The sequence below is a fragment of the Pelodiscus sinensis genome, chromosome 6, assembly GCF_049634645.1.
Source record: "Pelodiscus sinensis isolate JC-2024 chromosome 6, ASM4963464v1, whole genome shotgun sequence".
NCBI lineage: Eukaryota > Metazoa > Chordata > Testudines > Trionychidae > Pelodiscus > Pelodiscus sinensis.
This window is the reverse complement of record NC_134716.1, coordinates 5,208,320-5,228,871: the sequence shown is the minus strand read 5'-3', so window position 1 is coordinate 5,228,871 and position 20,552 is coordinate 5,208,320. Positions and strand designations below refer to the sequence as shown.

The 20,552-nt window shown below is 48.3% G+C and overlaps 1 protein-coding gene across 2 annotated transcripts in view; it reads left to right on the top strand.

Annotated features, from left to right (window-relative positions):
* The first annotated feature begins 440 nt into the window (after positions 1-440).
* ABCA1 (ATP binding cassette subfamily A member 1) overlaps positions 441-20,552 on the top strand; it is a 122,953-nt gene continuing 102,841 nt past the window's right edge. For both annotated transcript variants that reach the window (XR_012904577.1, XM_075931352.1), the window contains exon 1: positions 441-590. The gene's annotated coding sequence lies outside the window, so the exon portion shown is untranslated. The remainder of the gene's footprint in view (positions 591-20,552) is intronic.

Here is a 20,552-nt window from a genome sequence, read left to right as displayed (position 1 = left end):
CCTCTGTCAGGCCTGTGGATCGGCTCCACACCCCCCAGTGCCTTCTGCCCACTGCTGACCTGCAGGAAGCACAAGGAGGGGCGCAGGGCAGCCTGTGCTTGGGTGAAGGCGGGGGAATGTGATGGGAAGAGGCGGGGTGGGGCCACGGGAAAAGGGCTGCGGTGTGGGGAGCCCTGGAGTAGAGCAGGGGGCCAAGCACCCCAGGGGAATCAAAGTGGCTGCCCCCCCGGAGATTGCAGCGCTGGTTGGGGAGCCCAGCAGCCTAAAGCCTCCAGAGGCCCCTTGCAAACCTTTGGGGCCCCACCCAGGAGTTGGGAAACCCGCATCCAAGGCAGGCTCCCTGGGGCTCCCCCCCCCCCGACCCTGGCCGGCTCCCTGCGCGTGCAGCCCCGGGGACTTGCGCGCGGGGCCCTTTTAAGAGGCGGGCCGGCTCGCCACGTGCGGCGGCTGAGTGACGGGCCGACATAAACACGGCGGCCGGGTTTGACCGGCAGTAACCCCGCGGCGGGGCCGCTATAAAAGGCGCGGCGGGTTCGAAGCCCCGCCGGGGCTGAGCTAGCGCCGGGGAGCGAGAAGTGGCTGCCACCCAGGTAGGGCTGCGCGGCGCGTATGTTCAGCCCGGGGTCCCTGCCGGCGGGGCGCTTCTGGGGCTTTGTTTATTGCAGGGTCGCCTCGTTGCCCTCCTGGGCTCCCCTCCCTTCTGGGGCAGGGGCAGCCCCCGCCCCGTTTTCTCCTTCCCGGAGCTTTGTTTGTTGTACGGTCGCCTCTCTTTGCCCGCCTGGTCTCCCCCCTCTTCTGGGGCAGCCTCTCCCTGCCCCAGCCTCACCCCCTGCCCGGAGCTTTGTTTATTGTAGGGTCGCCTCTCTTTGCCCGCCTGGTCTCCCCCCTCTTCTGGGGCAGCCTCTCCCTGCCCCAGCCTCACCCCCTGCCCGGAGCTTTGTTTATTGTAGGGTCGCCTCTCTTTGCCCGCCTGGTCTCCCCCCTCTTCTGGGGTAGCCCCTCCCTGCCCTAGCCTCACCCCCTGCCCGGAGCTTTGTTTATTGTAGGGTCGCCTCTCTTTGCCCGCCTGGTCTCCCCCCTCTTCTGGGGCAGCCCCTCCCTGCCCCAGCCTCACCCCCTGCCCGGAGCTTTGTTTATTGTAGGGTCGCCTCTCTTTGCCCGCTTGGTCTCCCCCCTCTTCTGGGGCAGCCCCTCCCTGCCCCAGCTTCACCCCCCCCCACCCCCGCCCGGAGCTTTGTTTATTGTAGGGTCGCCTCTTTTTGCCTTCCTGGTCCCCTCTCCCTTCTGAGGCAGCCCCTCTCTCTCTGCCCCCAGCCTCTCCTTTCTTTCTGGGCCCCCCCCCCCCGCTGCACGTCCTCCTTTGTGGCTTCCTCTGGCTTCTCTCTCCTCTTTCTCCCCCCCCCCCCTTCCCCAGCGCTTGTTTGCAAAGGGATTTATTTGGGCTGCTCCGGGTTTTCTTCTCTGCTGCTTTCCTCCATGGCTCCTGGCTGGAGCCGCTCTGTGTCCAGGGTCTGCTCTCTCCTGCCCCGCTGCTTTCTCAGCAGGAGCCCTCCAGCTGGGGCGGCCCGGGCAGGAAGGGAGGGCAACCCAGCCAGGCAGCCCTGCTGGGACTGACCGAGAGTAACCCCTGGCGTCTAAACTCTGGTTCCTTAGAAAAAAATAACAATTGGAGCCCTCCTCTTGGCAGAGTCTTTTTTTGCACACGCCGGCCTCGCTGGGGGACTGGGGATTCGCCTCAAGGAGGTGGGGGAAAAAATATTCTTGTAGGAGAGAATCCGGCTTCCAGGACTGTTGTGTGCAAGGAGAAAGACTGAAGGGATCCAACAAAGGAAAATGGGGGAAAATAGCTGCTGATCGACTCCAGGCTAAAGTACCTGGCTTCCTGCCCCATTTCCAGGGAGTTAGGAGCTCTGCCTGGGAGGATGTTTTGGGCAGAATAGAAAAGTGCTTAGGATCTGGGTGTGCTTTGTATCTTTTTCTGAAAAATGTAGTTCATTTTATTTGGGTGTGCTTGTGGGCTACATATTTCATGCTGCCAGCACTTATTCCTTCACTGTGAGATGGGAAAGCCTAACAGGGCAGAATTGGATCTCCGCTACAGCCATGTCACCAATCCCTTAAACTCTGTGGAATGACTCCACGGGTATATAAGACCAAAATCAGTCTCAGTTCCTGTATAGGAGTGACAGCACCTTTAACAGCAGGCTTCATCTTTTGTTGCTACATCATAGCTGATAATGAAACCGTGTTTAGGGTTATGATGGTGTACTAAAAAAACAAGGGGTCAAAATAAAGCTGTAAAATTCAAGTTGCTACTTGAAAATGGTTGATATTTTTTTCACCAAAATTATCTTTAGTTCTAGCACAGGTCACAAAAATCAAACATTTCCAAATCCTTGTTTTAATTTCTGATGGTGTTGTAAACACACACACAAAATATAGTTGTAACCTAAATACACCATGTAGGTTTTTTTTAACTTCAAGGCAACACTCAGGCTATGTCTACACTAGCGTGAATTTCCGAAAATGCTTTTAACGGAAAAGTTTTCCGTTAAAAGCTTTTTTGGAAAAGTGGATCTAGATCGGCAGGACACTTTTCCAGAAAAGCACTTTTTTCCGGAAAAGCGTCTGTGGCCAATCTAGATTCGCTTTTCCGCAAAAAAGCCCCAGTCGTCATTTTCGTGATCGGGGCTTTTTTGCGGAATACACTACTGTGCTGTCTACACTGGCCCTTTTGCTGTCACCACTGGCCCTTTTCCGGAACAGTTTTCCAGAAAAACTTTTGCCCGAATGGGAGCAGCATAGTTTTTCAGGAAAAGCACTGATGATTTTACATTACATCGTCAGTGCTTTTCTGGAAATTCAAGTGGCCAGTGTAGACAGCTGGCAAGTTTTTCCAAAAAAGCGGCTGATTTTCCGGAATAACTTGCCATTGTAGACACAGCCTCAGAGTGGAGTCTCTCACAAACCAATGTGCTTAAGTGCTTTGTTGAATTGTGCCCTAAATGAAAACTGCTTTTTTGAAAATCTGGCCATGTTAATATTTTAAAATACAGTACTAAAATCCAAACAGAACAGTGTCACTACAGCCGCAAACCCTATGGACAACCCAATACTAGTCACAATAGACAACAGTTGTGCTTTAATTTTCATGACACTTCGGTGTGGCAGAGGCCTTTGTGCAGTGCTTTGTAACTTCAAGGGATGCTTTGTGGAAGCACATCCAATATCAATAGTGATATTAAATAGGAATTATGGCGAGGGAAATGAAATGAAAGCATGTCTTGTGCAGAAACAGCTAGGTACATATCGCCTCCCTTAAGAAATCCAAAGGGAAGTATATGGCGAGCCATCCCCAAACCAGATGGATCACTGAGTTTCTGCAGTGCCCTTGCAGACTGTTCTCCTAACTACATAGTATCCCAGACCCTGGCTGTTGGGTCATGTTAATGACGTGACAGATGTAACTGCACTTGCTTCACCTCTACAATCCATTGTCAATGGGAGTCTGTGCATAGGCAAAAATAATGCACCTGCCTGTGACCATCCAGACTGAGACCTTTCAGCACACTGAGTAGCATCTTTCTCCACAAATAGCCCTCGTCAGTGGGGCTCTGTGTGAAATAAATCCCCACTCCACTGTTTTTGAGTTGGGCAGGAAAGTGATAGGCACAGTTGCAATAGATAACAGATTACCCAGGGATGTCGCTTGGAGTCTTCATGTTGAGAGAGTATGCCTTTTAAAAAGAGCCACTCAGTTCTACCAGCTATTACTGGGTTAGTTTCACCCAGCAATCCCTGCATCTATCTGGCCTACTTTATGCAGATCAGGTTAGATTATCATGGTGGTCCCCTCTGGCTTTACAATGAATCCATGTGAATAACCAGTTCCCAAATAGCCACATTAAATTCTCCCTTAAAAATAAATCAACTAAAGGCAAACAGTTCCGAGAGAGAGCTGTGTTGGTCTGTTTCAGCAAAAACATTGAGTCCAGTGACACACTAAAAACGAACACATTTATTAGGGTATTAGAGCATAAGCATTTGTGAGCTACAACTCACTTCCTCAGATGCTGAAGGGGAAAAAAGATAGAGATGGGACTGTGACATCAATTCAAATCCACTCTGGTCCATTAGATATGTCTGTTCTAAGTGTGAAATAAGCACTCTGAAATGCAGTTGAATCACAATTTTTTGCATTTTCAAGAAGTAATAGCCTAATACACATTACAAAGTTCCCAAATATAGCTCTATTAAATAATGCAAACAAGTATAACTGCAGACCCTAATTGTGCCATTTAACCCATAAATACCTTTTTACATCCGAGACAATAAAGGTTCTGTAGGATTAAATTCTAAACTACAATGGCTCCAATCTTTGGCTGAATTCACAATTACATTAGGTCCAGTACTATAAATTTCAACCTAGCCTTGTATGTTTTAGAAGTTCTCAACTCTCCAATATTTCCGTAAGAATTCGGTTTGTCATCCGCTTCCTCCCTTCTCCCCTGAACAAGGGAACAAGCAGCTCCTACTTTTTAAAAAAACAGCAGACCTAAGGACCAATCTTGCAGTCTTTACTCAAGCAAACTTCCCACTGACTTCCTTGCAGCAAGCTTTATGGAGATTTTTGGACTGAGGTTTAGTTCTTCTTTACTGCAGTGTGAATCAGAAGTAGCCTTGCCGACCTCAGGATAGTCTGACCCTTAGCACGGAGTGTAGAGTTCAGTCATAAATTAATCAGATGAGATGTATGTGATTTCAAAAGTCTCTTCAAAGCTACATGTGGGTTGCAAAGCCGCCCCCCCCCCCACATTGAGTTCCCAGGTGTGTGGGATGGCAGAATATGGCTCCCAAAAGCCTGGAAATAGTTTTGCCTAAGGGCCAATACTTTTAAGCTATCCTGTCATTCCTGGGTATTTGCATTACTACACGGTCTATGATTGCCATGCTTATGAGGCCATGGGTAACCTTGTTCATCACAACCTGCACTATCCAGATACTAAATTGTGTACAACTTGTGCATTGCACAGAGTTTGAATTTCATCCTCAAATGAAGAGTTAGGCACAAAGGGCATGACTGATCAAACAGCATTGAAGTCTGGGCTGGTGTTTTTAATTTCTTGCTGTAAGTGAGGGAGCAGACTCAGTCCCAATCTTTTAACACTAGATTTCCTTTTCTTGAGGATGTGAGGGGACAACTGGCAGAGTGCCATTGCCTTTAGCAGAGCTCTGTCAGCTTACATCAGCTGAGAATTTGACCCTGGAACTTAGATTCAAATAATATGTATTTTGTGTGTACATATCCTGTCCATGTGCAGTTGCTGAGTACGTTAATAATATACGGGTTTGCCGTGTGCATGCAGGACTCATCTGAAATTCTAGACAGCAAAAGAACGTTAGTGTCTCCATCCAGATTGTTGATAAAATATGTCCATAGGGTTTTTTGACTGTTCTGTTATGGGTAGATGTATAAAGGAGGGGAAAGGTTACTTCTGCCTTGGTAGCCTTTGTCATTGGATGAAGACATGTGATCTGGCCTCAAGGACTGAGGCAGAGTAGGATGGGAAACTGTTGATGCAGCTTTTCTGAGCAAACTGACTAACATCATGGACAAATAAAGAACAGTCAGTACACTTTATTCTTCTGAGCAGTTGGGTAAAAGCATGATTAAGGATTACAATAGGAATGCATTCAGCTGCAGGCTCTGTGTGGACATTTATTCTGTTGAAGATGACTTCTTATGCCCTTTAGTTATTTTCCGTGGGAGTGCTCCTTGCAAGAATGCTGGCTTACTCCAATAAAGGACCATTTTTCATTGTGTTGGCTATCTTAGGGAACAGTTGGCATTAGGCAGGAAAGAGTAGTTCCAACCCTGTACCAGTTTGGGCTAGACAGAAAGGTCTGTTCTTTGGGAATAAGCGAACAAAGCCAGAGCCTTTGAGCACAGAGTCCAGAGATCATTTCAACAGAAATCTGTTTTCTTTTCACTAGTAACAAAGACCAGACTTGTGGTGCTGTAGGCAAGCTTTGTAAGGGACCACTAGTTATTACCCTCTGATGGTCCTGTGGTCCTTATGAAATAACTTGTGGCGTACCCACCTCAAAACCTGTCACTGCGTTTTGTACTAACTCACAGGCCTGGCAGTGGCCTTAGTGGAGGCCAAAATTCAATAGGCCATTGAAATTAAGAGTAGCAGCGAAGAAGGGCATGAAGTCTGACACTGAGCTGGAACTGAGTGTGTGTATAGTGCTTAGCACAGTGGAGATTTCATTTGGGGCTTTGGGCTGGCTCCATGATACAAATAATACTGAGGTTAAGAGCGGACACTCTGCCAGATGCAAACAAGAGTGCGGGCTTTCTCCGAAGGTCCCTGTCCCCGTCCCCATTGACTTTCCAGCTCAAGTTTTCAGAAACAAACTTGGTTTTTGCAGGTACATTCTGCACCTGCCCAAAGCTGCATTGGTGGTTTTTTGTCCCTCACTGTGGATGCTGATATTAGTGAACTTCGTGCGTGGGATTAGCCAGAGCTCTCCTCATTGGACATGCTTTGCTCTCACCTAAGTCAGCTTTCACCACTGAGTTCAGAGGGAGTGGCGTTTGGTCAAAAGGCCCACTCCTGCCTGCTACCTGTTGAGAGCAGTAGCTCGGGGCTGTTTATTTCTGAGTGTGCCAATGAAGGCCATGTAGCAGCTGGCTGAGAATCAAGCCCCAAACAGGTAGTTCTGACAGGTCAGACTGACCACTGTTTATTGACCTGAACTGACCGTGTCCTATAATCACATACCTCTGCTTTTTAACATAAAAAAGAAAATGTCTCTCAACTCCGTTGGCAAGAAAAATGTTTCCCTGCCTCTTGACCAATTATCATCTTTTTAAATAGTGGGTTTTTAAAAAAAAATTATTTGCCCCATTAATCTACCTTGGCAGTTCTTGCGGTGTAGGAGTTTTTCCATGACTTCAGTAGGGTCAGGGCTTTACCTTTTTGTCCCCGTTTGCCTCCAGGAGATGACCACCTCTTCTTTCCTTGATGCGTCTGACTTTTCCTTAGCCCTCCATCCCAAGTTCATGTCATCATTTTACTAGTGCTACAGTCTCCCGAAGCCTTCTCGTTCCCAGTCTCACATGGGTAAGGTCTGGATTCACAGCAGTAACCCGATTCCACAGCAGATCTAGACTAGGGTAGCCCCTTTGACTTCAGTGAACTATTGCCAGCTCAACCAGCTAAGGATATTCTGCCCTCAGTATTTCAAATGGCCGGATTCTCATTTTCTTCTGTCAAAATAAGCTGTCTGCTTCCTAACAACTTGGAAATGTTTGACTTTTATGTGCCTTTTGGAAGCCAATTGTTCCCATTTTTTTTTTTTTTAAATGAACACCATCTGGCATTTTATACTGGTATTCTGTGCTGGATTTCCCTCCCTTGTGAAACTCCTGGTCCTTCTGCATAGACACAAAATTATGTAGTTTAAAAGGAAGTGGTAATGAGGCAACAATGGTTTTTAATTGACCAAACTTGGTCTCTTCGCCTCTGTTCATTTTGTGTGTGGAAAATGGAACAGTCAACTCCAAAACTTGAAGTATGTATGAGGGAAATGTGGAGAAAAATGTGGTTATACTGTGTATTGCATGTGAATTTTGTATTGCAAGAGGAATTTTATGCATTGTAAGTAAAATAAACTGTCCTGAGTCAGTGTTTAGTCTTAAAGTTAATGGAGAAAACTGTGCTCTGTGATTAATCAAATCCTTCCTATGAGGAGCTGTAGCTTCGGATGTGAATAAAGCTCTGCCATCGCTGTCTATCCTGGACTACTCTTAGCAGATCTTCTGTTTAACTCCCATAAGTGTGTGTGGGGTGCGGTGTGTGTCGTCTCCTCCCTTCCCCTCTCCCTGTCTCAGTTCAGTTTGATGGAGGATTCCTTCTTTGGTGCCTTTTGCCTGTTCCTGCAAATTGGGCATACAATTCCCAATGGCACAACTGTCATGGCCAAATAGTTCTGCTTCAGATATCACAGATGTTTCCGTTTTCTTTTTCTGGATACAGTTAGAGATAAGCGGTTGTTGCTCGCTCTCAAATCTTGGCATTGGTGACAAATTCATTCCAGTTAATACCTTGTCATTTCCTGACCCATTTCCTTTTGAAAGCTGCTGGATTTCCAGTAACATTTTTTGAGCTGAAGATTCATTGCTTTTGATCTGTATAGATTTTCTTTTTTTATGAGCAAACTGTGTTTAAGATGTGACTGCAGCTGCCATTTTGTCCGTTCGTTCTGTTATTTCCTTTCGGATGTCCCTGTTGGCTTGCGTGTTGCTGCCAAAGTATATGAATTGCTTTGCCTTCTAATATAGTGCTTGTGTTGGGAGGGGTTGGGATTCTCATTAGATTTGTTTTTAATAACAAATGGTTTAATCCTGTCTCTTCTGTGATGTAGTACAGCTTTCTGGTCTTTATATTTGTGTTGGTTAAGCAATCGCTTAACAGCTATATTGTCAGCAAATACTAGATCTTTTAGTGGACTCTTGGGGTATGTGTACACTTGCACCCTAGTTCGAACTAGGGATGCAAATACAGGCATTCGAAATAGTCAATGAAGCAGGGATTTAAATACCCCGTGCTTCATTAGCATGATCTCGCCGGAGCGCTAGTTCGAACCACAGCTCATTCAAACCAGGAAGTGCGTGCCGGGACGTGTTAGTTCAAACCAAACCCTGAACTAATGCGTCCCGACGCGCACTTCCTGGTTCAAATGAGCTGTGGTTTGAACTAGTGCTCTGGCGAGATAATGTTAATGAAGCGCGGGATATTTAAATCCCCGCTTCATTGACTATTTCGAATACCTGTAGCGGGCAGCTTATTAATAGTGAATCCCCAAAACACCACTAAAGAATTCCTTCTTCACCAAACATCAATGTTTGGTGGTTTTGCTGTTGGTGCGAATCACACACGGTAGTGTGACACATTGTTCCCAGAGGGCAAAGCCCAAGGAAAAAAAAGGCTGGCTGACGTTTGAGCTTCAGTGGATGAAGCTTGTGTCTAATTCTGCATGTGCCTCATCCGTTAGAGGTTGATTTATCAGGGTTGTGCAATAAAATTTTTCTGGCAGACATTGTCTCTTTCTGAATAGAAACTCAGAGACCAAGACTTGGCTGCCAAAGCTGAGTCCAGCCTTCACAGTTGTGGTCTGTTAGGGTGAGCAGGACTGTTTCCAGGTTCTGCTACAGAGGCCAGCACGTGCATTGGTGGCAAAGAGATTTTCAGCTCCTACAAACACGAGCTCTTTGGACGCTGGTTGATGAATTTAATACCTTATTTGCCTTTCTGTCGGGCAGATTGGAACCACATGTTCCTGTGTTATCTAGCACAGAATGGACTGGATTTTGGCCTTTTTAGTTAAGAACAGCTGGTAACTGAGACAGTGAAGCTCTTATTATAATGCAAGTCAGTTCTTTCTGTTGGAGTTAGGAATCTGCAGGTTACAAATGACATGATAGGTCAATGAATTTACTTTTGGGTGCAGTATTTTAAGTTTGCTGTGATTCCTTGACCTGCAAATACAGGCTGAACCTCAAGTTGGGCACTTCCTGGTCCAGCAATATCCATGGTGTGGCATGACATTTTTAGTTGACCACACTAAATCGTGGATTGTGACTAGATTGTGGATGGTAGATGGAGGGGGGGAAAAACAAGGGGGAGAGGAACAGTGGTGAGACTGAAATTCAGATAGCAACTGACACAAGAAAATGGCACATGACCAGAAAGGAATGAACCCATCAAGTGGAAGCAAGTATGAAGAAGCAAAGCGCGCTGCCGATACAGTGAAAGACACCCAGAGGATCTGTTAGCTGAGCGTTTAAAACTACCCACAACTGACTGGTGAGAAGGGCCTGTATCCCTGTAAAAACAAGAGGCAAAGGGATGGAGGATGGTCTTGTACCGCATTTATAAAGGAAAGGTGGAAACAGTCCTGTAAAAGAGGCAAACCCTTTAGGGTCACGGGTTGGCAACCCGTGACCCTAATATGGTGTCCTTGGTTATACCTGACGGACCAGGGGAGAAATGCAGCCCGGATACAGAAGCAGCAATACCAAAGTGATGCTGGATCTGGTGAAAGCAAGAGGCATAGAAAGGATGAGCAGAGTGGTTAAAGCTGCATGGCGAGACAAAAGTTGCCGAAGACTGGTTCAAGTTGACCCCGGCCCCAGTATATTGGAAGGAAGCATCTATGACTCTGGAGACTTTTGAGGGATGAAACTGCTAAATGCATCGTGGACATCAGGACTAGGAGAAGGGTGGAACCGCTCCTTGAACAAGAAGAGTTCAGTTTCGGGATGAGATGAGGAACCCTAGATGCCGTGTTTGTGATTTGGCAATTAAGAAGAAGGGGCTCAAGTACCGCTGGATCTTACAGACTTAAGAGAAGGCCTACATCACGATGGCCAGGAGAATGCTACAAGCAGTGTGAAGGAAATATGGAGTGACTAAATGACATCAGTCCATAAAGATCACCTGGAACCATGGATCAAACATCTGTTGGAAGTCAGATGGCACCAGAAGTCAGCCCTCAGTCGACAGCTGTTGATCGTATTGATCTTCTGTGTCAGCAGGAGGATCCTAAAGGAACAAGGTGATAAACCGTGATATGAGCACCCTCAAAAGACCTGGAGGTATTATAACCCACTGGTAAAACCAGGCAGGGATGAAAACTGGCAGTAGAGATGAATGGAGTATGACTCAGTCACGTTGACCATTTCAAGTACTTTGGCTGCCAGGTTACAGAAGATGTAACTGCAGATTTCTGATTTATAACCATGCTTTGATTTTTAGCTTGGAAACTTTTGGGCAGAGCCTAACTCTGTGTAGATGGCTTAGATATAATTTTGCAGACGTTCTGTGGCCTGTGACAGGAAATCAGACGAGGTGATCCGTGGTCCCTTCTGGTTTTAAAACACATGCACACACAATGACCATTCATTAACTGAAATTTTCCCCCCACCTTTTCCACCAATTCTTCTTTTGCATTTTTGGTATGCTGGTTGCCAGTAGGGGACAAACAAGTTCAGTACAGTATTTAATAGGCACGTGTGTCCTGAAGGGACACAGTTTAAAGTGATCTGGGCATGAAGCCAAGGGGGTTTTTCAGATGCGAAAGGCTGAATTGTCGGCTGAGCTGAGATTATTTAAGCAACTTCCTATCAAACTGGAGGTGCGGCTAAAAGACAGTTCCCGTGCGCATTCCTGGTTGGTCCAAAGCTTTTATCTTGACTTTTTAGTTGCCTACAGCCAATTTCAAGCTGCCCTCATTGTTTGACTTTGATTTATCAGGGTTGTGCAACAATTTTTCTGGCAGACATTGTCTCTTTCTGAATAGAAACTCGGAGGCCAAGACTTGGCTACCCAAGCTGAGTCCAGCCTTCACAGTCGTGATCTGTTAGGGTGCGCAGGACTGTTTCCAGATTCTGCTACAGAGGCCAGCACGTGCATTGGTGGCAAAGATCTTCAGCTCCTACGAACACGAGCTCTTTGGACACTGGTTGATTAATTTAATACCTTATTTGCCTTTCTGTCGGGCGGATTGGAACCACATGTTCCTGTGTTAAGATTTAGAGGGCAGGCAAATGACTTGAGTCTTGGTTTAAAATGTGTATTTGTTTTTTTTATTATTCAGCATTAGAGAACAAGACTTGGATCTGTTTTCTTAACATGCATAGGATCAGATAATTAACTGGTATGAAATGATGTGGTCTAGCGGAAGTTCTCATCCATAATTCTTAATCAAGAGTAATTGCGTGATGACGTTCTTTCCAGTTGTAGGGTTGCCAACTTTCTAGTCTAGTCACACACCCCAGCTCTCTCCATTCCTCCTGCCCATTGCTCACTCATCCCCACCCTCACTCTCTCCAGGATGGGCAGGGGGTGAGGGCTCCAGCTAGGGATGTGGGCTTGGGGTGCAGGAGCGGGCTCTGGATGGGGGTTGGCATGCAGGGGGTGGTGAAGGTTCTGGCTGGGAAGGTGACTTGGGGATGGGACTAAGGATGAGGGGTTTGGGCTGCAAGAGGGAACTCGGGGCTGGGTTGGGGCATCGGCGGCTGTTAAGATAGGTGGGGGACGGCATAGCCTTCCCAAGCCACCAGCCTGGCCCCGCCACTGGGGACAGTGTTGCTGCCCTCAGCGCCCGTCCTCCCCATGCTCTGGGGTTGGGGAATGCACCCTGCCTGCCTGGGGGGAGGGGCAAGGTCTTGGCTCCTGTGGAGGGGCGGGGCCTCAGAAGGGGCGGGGCTGAGAGCTTGCCTCCTCTAGTCCTACCTTCACCGACTGCTCCTGGGTTGGGGCTGGTGGGAGTGCGAGGTCCTGGTGGCCTTACCATGGCTTCCAGGAAGCGGCCACCAGGTCCCTGAAGCTCCTAAGTGGCCAAGGAGGGTCCGCATGCTCCAGCTGGTCATGGTTCCTAGTCAAAGGTTGTTGTGGAGCCGCTACTTGGGGCGGGGGCAGTCTGGCCTGGTAGGGAGCCTTCTGTAGCCCCCAATCCCTGTTTCACCACCCCCAGACTTTTAATGGCCCAGTCAGGGGTGCCAACTGGAGCCACCAGGTTCCCTTTTTTGACTGCTCCTTCCGGTTGAAAACATGCCTGGCAACTCTCCCTTGTTGGCTGCCGAGCCGGCAGTTCCCTTGGCGAGCTGCACGTACCAGCCAGCGACTTAAGATGGAGGGCAGCTTTTGCAGAATGGAGTTGGGAGACTGCATAGAAAATGGCAGGAGGCGGGGGAATTGGAGGGCCTGTTGAGAAAACTGGAGCGAGATGGAAGCTGGTGTGGGGAGTTTTGCAAGAGCTGTATTCCAGGAACTGCAAGGCTCCTCTGATGGTATTTCCTGTGCCTCAGCTAGTGGGCTGTCAGTTCAAAGCTGCTAAGTGGCTGATACTGCCATGCTACTTCAGAATAGGGATGTAATAGTGCAGTCGATTAGCCGATAAGCAAAAGCTTGTAGGCTAATGCTGTAAACTACACACATTTCCCTTCTCTCCCACCTCCCTGCCAATAAACTTTTTAGGAGTCTGGTCAGCAGCCCGGCTCAGTCCTGGCTTGTGATGGGCCTGGGACCTACCCCTGCTGCGGCTCTGCATTTAAAGTGTATTAGGAGTCGGGCGGGCAGGCAGCCTGGCTCATTTCCAGCTCTCATCAGTTCTCATGAGGGGAGCTGATTTTTGGACCAGTTCCTGTTTTGCACCCTGCGCTGCTGTCTATAATACAGAGGCAGCAGCGTTGTGGGGCTGGAGCGCACTGGCTGCTGGCCCCGCTTCTGGTGATTATAGAATAATCACCCAACTGATAAGATTTCGTGAGTGGTGTGGAGAAAGTGAATAAGGAAAAGTTATTTACTTGTTCCCATAACGTAAGAACTAGGGGCCACCAAATGAAATTAATGGGCAGCAGGTTTAAAACAAATGAAAGGAAGTTCTTCTCCATACAGCACAGAGTCAACCTGTGGAACTCCTTGCCTGAGGAGGTTGTGAAGGCTAGAACTTTAACAGAGTTTAAAAGAGCTAAATAAATTCATGGAGTTAAGTCCATTAATGGCTATTAGCCGGAAGGGGTAAGGAATGGTGTCCCTAGCTTCTGTTTGTCAGAGGGTGGAGATGGATGGCAGGGAGATGGCTTGATTCCCTGTTCAGTTCACTCCTTCTGGGGTACCTGGCATTGGCCACTGTCAGCAGAGAGGATACTGAGCTGCATGGATCTTTGGTCTGACCCAGTATGGCCATTCTTATGCTCTTATGTGAGGTTACTCAACTATTAAATTAACAATATTTACCATCCCTATTTCAGGGTGCTACAGTACATCTAGTACTTACACCAGGAGACTAGGGGTGTTTGGGGGGGGGGGGGAGGGCTAGGAGGGGTGTGTGTGTCTGTTGATTGCATTCCCAGCTTTGCCTCTAGTTTACTGGGTGACTTAACTTCTCTGTCTGTTTCCCAGATTGTACAAGAAGGCTAATGATGCTTAGTAACGCTTTGTAACCTGACTCCACGCATTAGAGGAAAGATGTTATAAAGGCGCAAAGTACCAATGTTTGACTTGCGGTCCTGACTCTCCAGCTGGAAACTGACAATTCTGTGGCCATTCTCGAGACGGGCGTTGGAGAAACCCGGTGCCCAATCCGTTTGAAAGCTGCAGACTTCAGAAGGGCCTTCAAGAGTGTCCAAGTGTTTTGTGGGAGCCTCATTGAGCACATGCAAGATACTGGCTCTCTAGTTGTGGTTTGTGAAACCCTTTGCTATGGAAGGCTTCAGTATTTTAGCACCAGTTCCAATGACGGCTTCCCGTGTGTACACTTACCGTTAGCTGCCCTTCTCGACTTGAACAGAACTAAGTCTGTTGTAAGCCCATTGTTCCCGTTGAAGTTGAAGAGTTTACTGTAACGTCCCCTCTCTGGGGATAGCAAAGCTAAGGCTGTGCTGTGATTTAGGAGAGCTGCATGCAGTTCCCAGTCTGTGATAGATGCCTTGTGTGATCACAGGGAAGCCACTTTGGCCTAGAACCCCAGAGGTATTCAGGCTCCTAACTTACAGACTTCAACGGGTATTAGATGCCTGAACACTTTCGAAGCTCTGTGCCTCAGTTCTCCATCTGCAAAATGGGGCTAAATAGCGCTTCCCTGGACTTGTCTATTAACCGTGTTTAACTCTTTGTGTCAGGGATGGTCCCTTGCTATTTGCACAGTGAGGTACCAATCACGAATGGGAATGGAACGCCCACACCTGCTGGCCGTGGTGCACTGTTCCATCCACAGCCACCAAGCCCACTCTGAGAAGAATGAGTCTGCTTTACAGCCTTAGCTAATAGCCGGCTGGCTTCTAGATCATAGTGATAGAGGCTCATGCACTACACTCCAGAGGTCCCAGGTTTGATCCACCTGTTGGCATTACAGGAGCTCTACCCTTACCAAGAACTGGAAGAGACCTTGAGAGGTCATCAAGTCCAGTCACCTGCCCTCACGGCAGGACCAAGCACCATGGTAGGTGTCTGTCTAACCAGCCCTTAAAGATCTCCAGCGATGGAGAGTCCACAGCCTCCCTAGGTACCTTGTGATCCCGTCTAATCCCCTGCAAAGCTGCAGGATTTCTTGTGATTATTCATTCAATGCAGCCAGGAATTGCCTAACAGAAAAGAAAGAAATAAAAGCCATTTTGTGCACTGAATCAGAGTTAAGGCCAGAAGGGACCATTGGATCTAGTCCTGGATCTGACAGGCCATTACATTTCTCTCCATTACCCTTGCATTGAACCCAGTAACTTGCGTTTGGCTAGCGCACAACTTCCAGAAAAGCATCAGAGATGCAGGCTCCACTGATTCTCTCAGTAGCTCATTGCAGTGGTTAGTCACCATTGCTATTAAATTCAAATAGGGGGAAAAGAGGCACACACCTTTATCTGCTTTCAGCCTTTCCCTGCTAGAGTAAAAAGCTCTCTAAGCCTCAGTATCTTCTCCCCAGGAGAAGGTATTTGTACGAAGCGAGCAAGTTGATTCTCGGGCCATGTCTTCACTCCGGGGAAGATCCACGCTGCTGTGATTGATCGTCTGGAGTTTGATTTAGCAGATCTTGACCAGACCTGCTAAATCGCACTCAGGGTGCTGTGGGCGGTCCTGCTTCTGCAAGGAGCGAGGGAAGCCTACAGGCGTGTTTGCTCCCATCGGCCTCCTGCTGTGGGGACCACAAGGAAACTCAAATTAAGGTACATCAAATCCAGCTACGTAACGAACATAGATGGAGTGGAGTATCTTGATTTGACCTTCCCCTTTAGGGCTGACCTGGCCTCAAACTTAACGAGCGGAGCAGGCTGAGGTCTGCTGTAAGGCACTTCCTCCAGTGCTTGGATCACTTTTATGGCTACTCTGGGTGGGTTGGATAAGAGCTCAGATTTACAGCCTGATCCAAAGCCAAGCCCACGGACGTCAGCCACTGATTTCAAGGGGCTCTACGTTTGACCCTCGTTGCTCGTGCAACAGGCTGAATAGATTGAATCACACAGGCAGCGCTATCCCTGGGGAGGATTTGTACTGCCGCTGCCTGCCCAGCGTGCTTCACACTTGCCCTCGTGGGGCCACGTCCGTCTCCACAGCCCCTCTGTCCTTGGTCTCTAGAGAGCTGGCTGCTTTTGTAAGGTGGATTCTCGCCAGCAAAGAACTGGACTGAGGCCACCCATGTTAGTTAACTGAACTCCCCTTGGCTGGTAACAGCTTTCAATCACCACTGACCAGGGCTGGACTGAAACCGGTGATCTATAGGTTAAAGGCTCTGTAGCCCATTACCCATCGACTGAAACATCCTGATCCCCTGGGATTTGAGTCGTTTGCTGTGTTCCCTCTCTAAATAGTGATTTTTATTTTCCAGGGGAAAGGTCTTTCCCTGTCTCAGAGCAAACAGCTGCATTGTTTGCAGAAAGCTTGGTTTGAAGGCTGTTGTGTGTTTGCTGAGTACAGCACCAGGCGGGGAGGGGGGCAGACAGGGGTGGGTTCTCTGCCACTGTGGCGGTTTCTCTGTTTCCTGTTGTGGATCTGTAAGATACAGCTGTCTGCTGGTTCTGGAGGCTTCAGGCCCACTGGCTTAGGGGCCCTTTGGCACATGCTCATTCTGAGCAGCGGAGGAGCACTGTGCCAATAATCAATGGGGAAATGGAAGTGCGTGCTGCGCTTACCGTGAAGCCGGTCCGTTACAATAGTGTATGGCACAAAACAGTTTTACTTTCTACTTGAGTCGTCCCTCCGATGGCGTGTGCAGGCAGGGCCTTCTGCTCTGAAACCTCCCCTGCCTCTCTGTCGGGCTGGAGATCTGCTCAAAAGGTCAGGGTGTCGGACAAACTGGGGAAAGGGGCCTGGCTAACAGTGAAAAGGTAACAGTTGGTGTCAGGCTGCATTTTCTGATGGACAAACCCCACCCCCCAGTTCAAGCCACAGAACTTTTCTTATGCCGAGTTATGCAATGAAGCCCACCCTGATGGTACAGTGGCGTTAGAACTGGGCTAAATCAGAATTGGAGAGCGCTCTGCAGCCCCCGAGCCAGAGTAGAGGCATTTGGGTCTGGACCATGCCGCTTGTCTGAACCATTTGTTTTGTGGGCTGCACCGTGACAGGTCTGACAACTTCCTCCCATGCCCTTTGGAGTCTTCCATTGGGTTAATTTTTGGAAAGATGGGGCTCTGCATAAATATACCTCCTCCAGTGGCATTCACCCTCCCTTTTTGCTATGTCCCAGGAAAGCCACCTTTTCTGTTCCAAAAGTCCTGCTCCTATCTGGCAATTCAAGGGTCATTTTTTTTATTACAAAGAAATAGGCTGATCTGCCCGGCCAGGCTTCTGGTTCACAACCATTTCAGATCATGAACTTGTAACCACGGGGGGTGGGAAGATCTGACCCTTGCCAGAGCCCGAGGTGGGAGTTAGGGTGATGTCTGGTTAGCTTGTTAGCAGGCAGATCAGACTCTTACAGGTTTAATTTTTTTTCCTTTCTCATGCTTTCCCCTTAGGACTAAGTGTGGCTTGCTGAGAGAGGGGATGGGTAGTAACTTAAAACTGTGTGTCATACTGTTCCTAGAGCCTGGAGGGAGAGCAAAGCACAGACCCTGGTTTAGGCAGGATGGGTTGCTGCAAGTAGTGGCAGGGAGCTGGGAAGGCTGTAAACAGGGGTCTCTTCCCAAGAGAATTGACACACACAATCATAGAACTGGAAGGGACCTTGAGGTCATCAAGTCCAGTCCCCTGCTCTCCCAGCAGGACCAAGCACCAGATCATCCTGGGTAAATGTCTGACCTGCTCGTAAATATCTCCAGAGATGGAGATTCCACAACCCTCCTAGGCAACTTATTCCAGTGTTTAACCACCCGACAGGAAGTTTTTCGTAATGTCCAACTGAAACCGCTGTTGCTGCAGTTTAAGTTCATTGTTTCCTGTGCTGTCATCAGAGGCCAAAGGGAACAATTTTTCTCTCTCCTTCTTTCTAACACTCTCTTTTTAGATACTTGAAAACAGCTATCATGTCCCCCTTCAGTCTTCTCTTGTCTAAAGTAAACAAACCCCAATTCTTGCAGTCTTCCCTCACAGGTCCTGTTCTCTAGACCTTTCATCATTCTTGTTGCTCTTCTCTGGACCTTCTCCAATTTTCTCCACACCTTTCTTGCAGTGCGGTGCCCAGAAGAGCTGGGAGCCCGGGGCAGGCCGTGGAGGGGGAATAAAAGTGCAGTTACCGTGAGTTGAGGTGAACCACTCACAAATGTGGTGATGGGGTGGAGGGGGGGGAAGAGTTCACACCCCCACAACCAGTGGAATGACGTGGGGGGGGGGGTACTGAAAGAGGACGCTGGCGTATTTCTCATCTGGGCCCCCTCCTTTGGATTTTTTTCAGTGGCTGCAGACAATACGCAGCCAGTTGTTAGGGCTGACTGGCCAGTTGTTTGTACCGCTTGCAGAGCTCTGTCTGCTCACCCGGGCAAGGAATCGGAACGCAGATGTGCACAGCTGTGCATGAGCTTAGGCCGCTTGTCCCTCTGCTAAGCAAGTTCCACCAAATGCAGGACAAACCAACGTCCCGTGTGGGGACCGAGGAGCACCTTCCCCCACCCGAGATTCTTGTGTCCTCCTGTGATGGAAGGCAAAGGGACTTCGGTTTGCTCCTCCTTGTGCTTAACCAGAAGCAGTAGCTGGGACTCCGCTCTCCCTTGCAGTGACTAATGTGCCTGGGCAGAGCAGAGCACGGCTCCAGAATGCAATCGCAGCACCCGCTTCGTGCTCCAAGCAGTAATCCAGTCTCCTCATTATTGGCAATCTAGTAGCCCCTAAAACAAGGGTGGGAACCTATTGGGGAGGGGGGGTCCATATGCAGCCCACATGCCTCCTCTCTGTCCCCTTCTTCCCCCATGCCTGGTGTACATGGGACGCCCCCATTCACCTACTCTTCCCCCTCCCGCCCAGCACTTCTGGAGCACCTTGAATCAGCTGCTTGGCTGCATTTAGGCTCTGGGGGCAATCAGCCAATTTGTGGCACTCGGGAAGTGCTGGGAGGGGGAGAGAGGAGCAGGGATGGGAGAGAAGGCAGAGAAGAGGTCAGGCAGGGATTTGATATTGTAAAGTAAGGGTAAATTTTTCTTTTCTTTTCGGTTGCGCCATGTGCTTGGTGCTGGACAGCCACATAGTAAGAGGTCGTGTCTGTCCTGGAGATTTTGCAGCCCTAAGTATGCAAGGCAAGCAAAGAAGAAAATAGTTACTGGATTTCTTAAGGGTGGAACTGAAAAGTGACTCACCCAAGGACGTACAAGAAGCTTGTGACAGAGCTGGCAACCAAATGGGTATGTGAACTCAGGGTATGTGGCTACCTCACAGAATCTTTCTGCTGGGCCTGTTCTTGCTCATTCTTTCACTTGGGAATAGCTGGATTATTTGGAGTAGCAAACACCGTGCAGCATGGTGAGTGTTGGCAGGAGGGAGTCTCGAGGACAGTGGTAGACAATAAAACTCACTCCGGACTGTCTGCCAGAGTAAAAGGACTCCTTGCTGTCTTGTTGACGATCACCGGCTATGGGAGAACAAATTATGGTACAGAATGAAAGGGCCAAATTCTCTGTTTGGCATAAATAGGTGGCTGTCCCGTTGACTTCAATACTTCAGCATCTGAAGAGAGAATTTAACCATAGTGGTGAATGCACAGGACAAAAATACACTCCCATTCCCCAGTACGGCATTCAGTGCTTTTGGGGTGGATGTCCCATACTAATGACTCGCAAAATGTGACTTGAAGGGGTGAGGCGCACAGTCCTGTCTGAAACCAGCAGAGGTGGTTGTTTGTAGCATTAGGCTTCTCTGTGGCAAGTTGGACTGGAGTTTTACAGCTGTGCTGAAAACAACCCATCAAAATAGGTGAGGGTAGAAATGTTGATAGATTTTGCATTCTAGTTGACCTAGCGGCATCTGCTATGCCAAGGGTCTTCCCACAGATGTTTTAATTCTCATCCTTGTGACAGCTGGAAAAATAAGCGTCTGAAATATCTGAAGGAGGCTGGGGGGGGGGAGTCACTTTGCACAGAGATTCTTACCCACTGGGAATTCTCTGAATTTGGGGAGCTAGTCATCTTATGTCACAAATGAACCAGCTCTGTCTGCCTCACAAGTCCATTGAAGTCCTAGCCAGCTTTAGGCAGGCATAAAAGTGTTTTGCAATCTCTGAGTATCAGTCATAGACATCAACAAACAGGATGTCTCTGTACAGAGTCCTCAGATCGGTAGCCCTAGGTGGCTGAGAGGTAGGCATGAATAGGTTTGGGTACAGTTTGGAATAACACAAGCAGCATTCTTGAGTTAATATGGCAAGTCGTGGTTTTGACCACTTCAGGGATTTTTGAGCCAAACCATCCTGCTGTTTAAACTCAGCTGGGTGTTTATCTCTTGCACCTAATAAAGTTAGATCCTTTTTTTTTGCTGTGCTGCAGTGGGAATTGCAAAAGGTGGATTCCTGGCCCACAGACATGTAGCAAATTCTTGAAAAGCAGGAGTGTTCTATCCGGT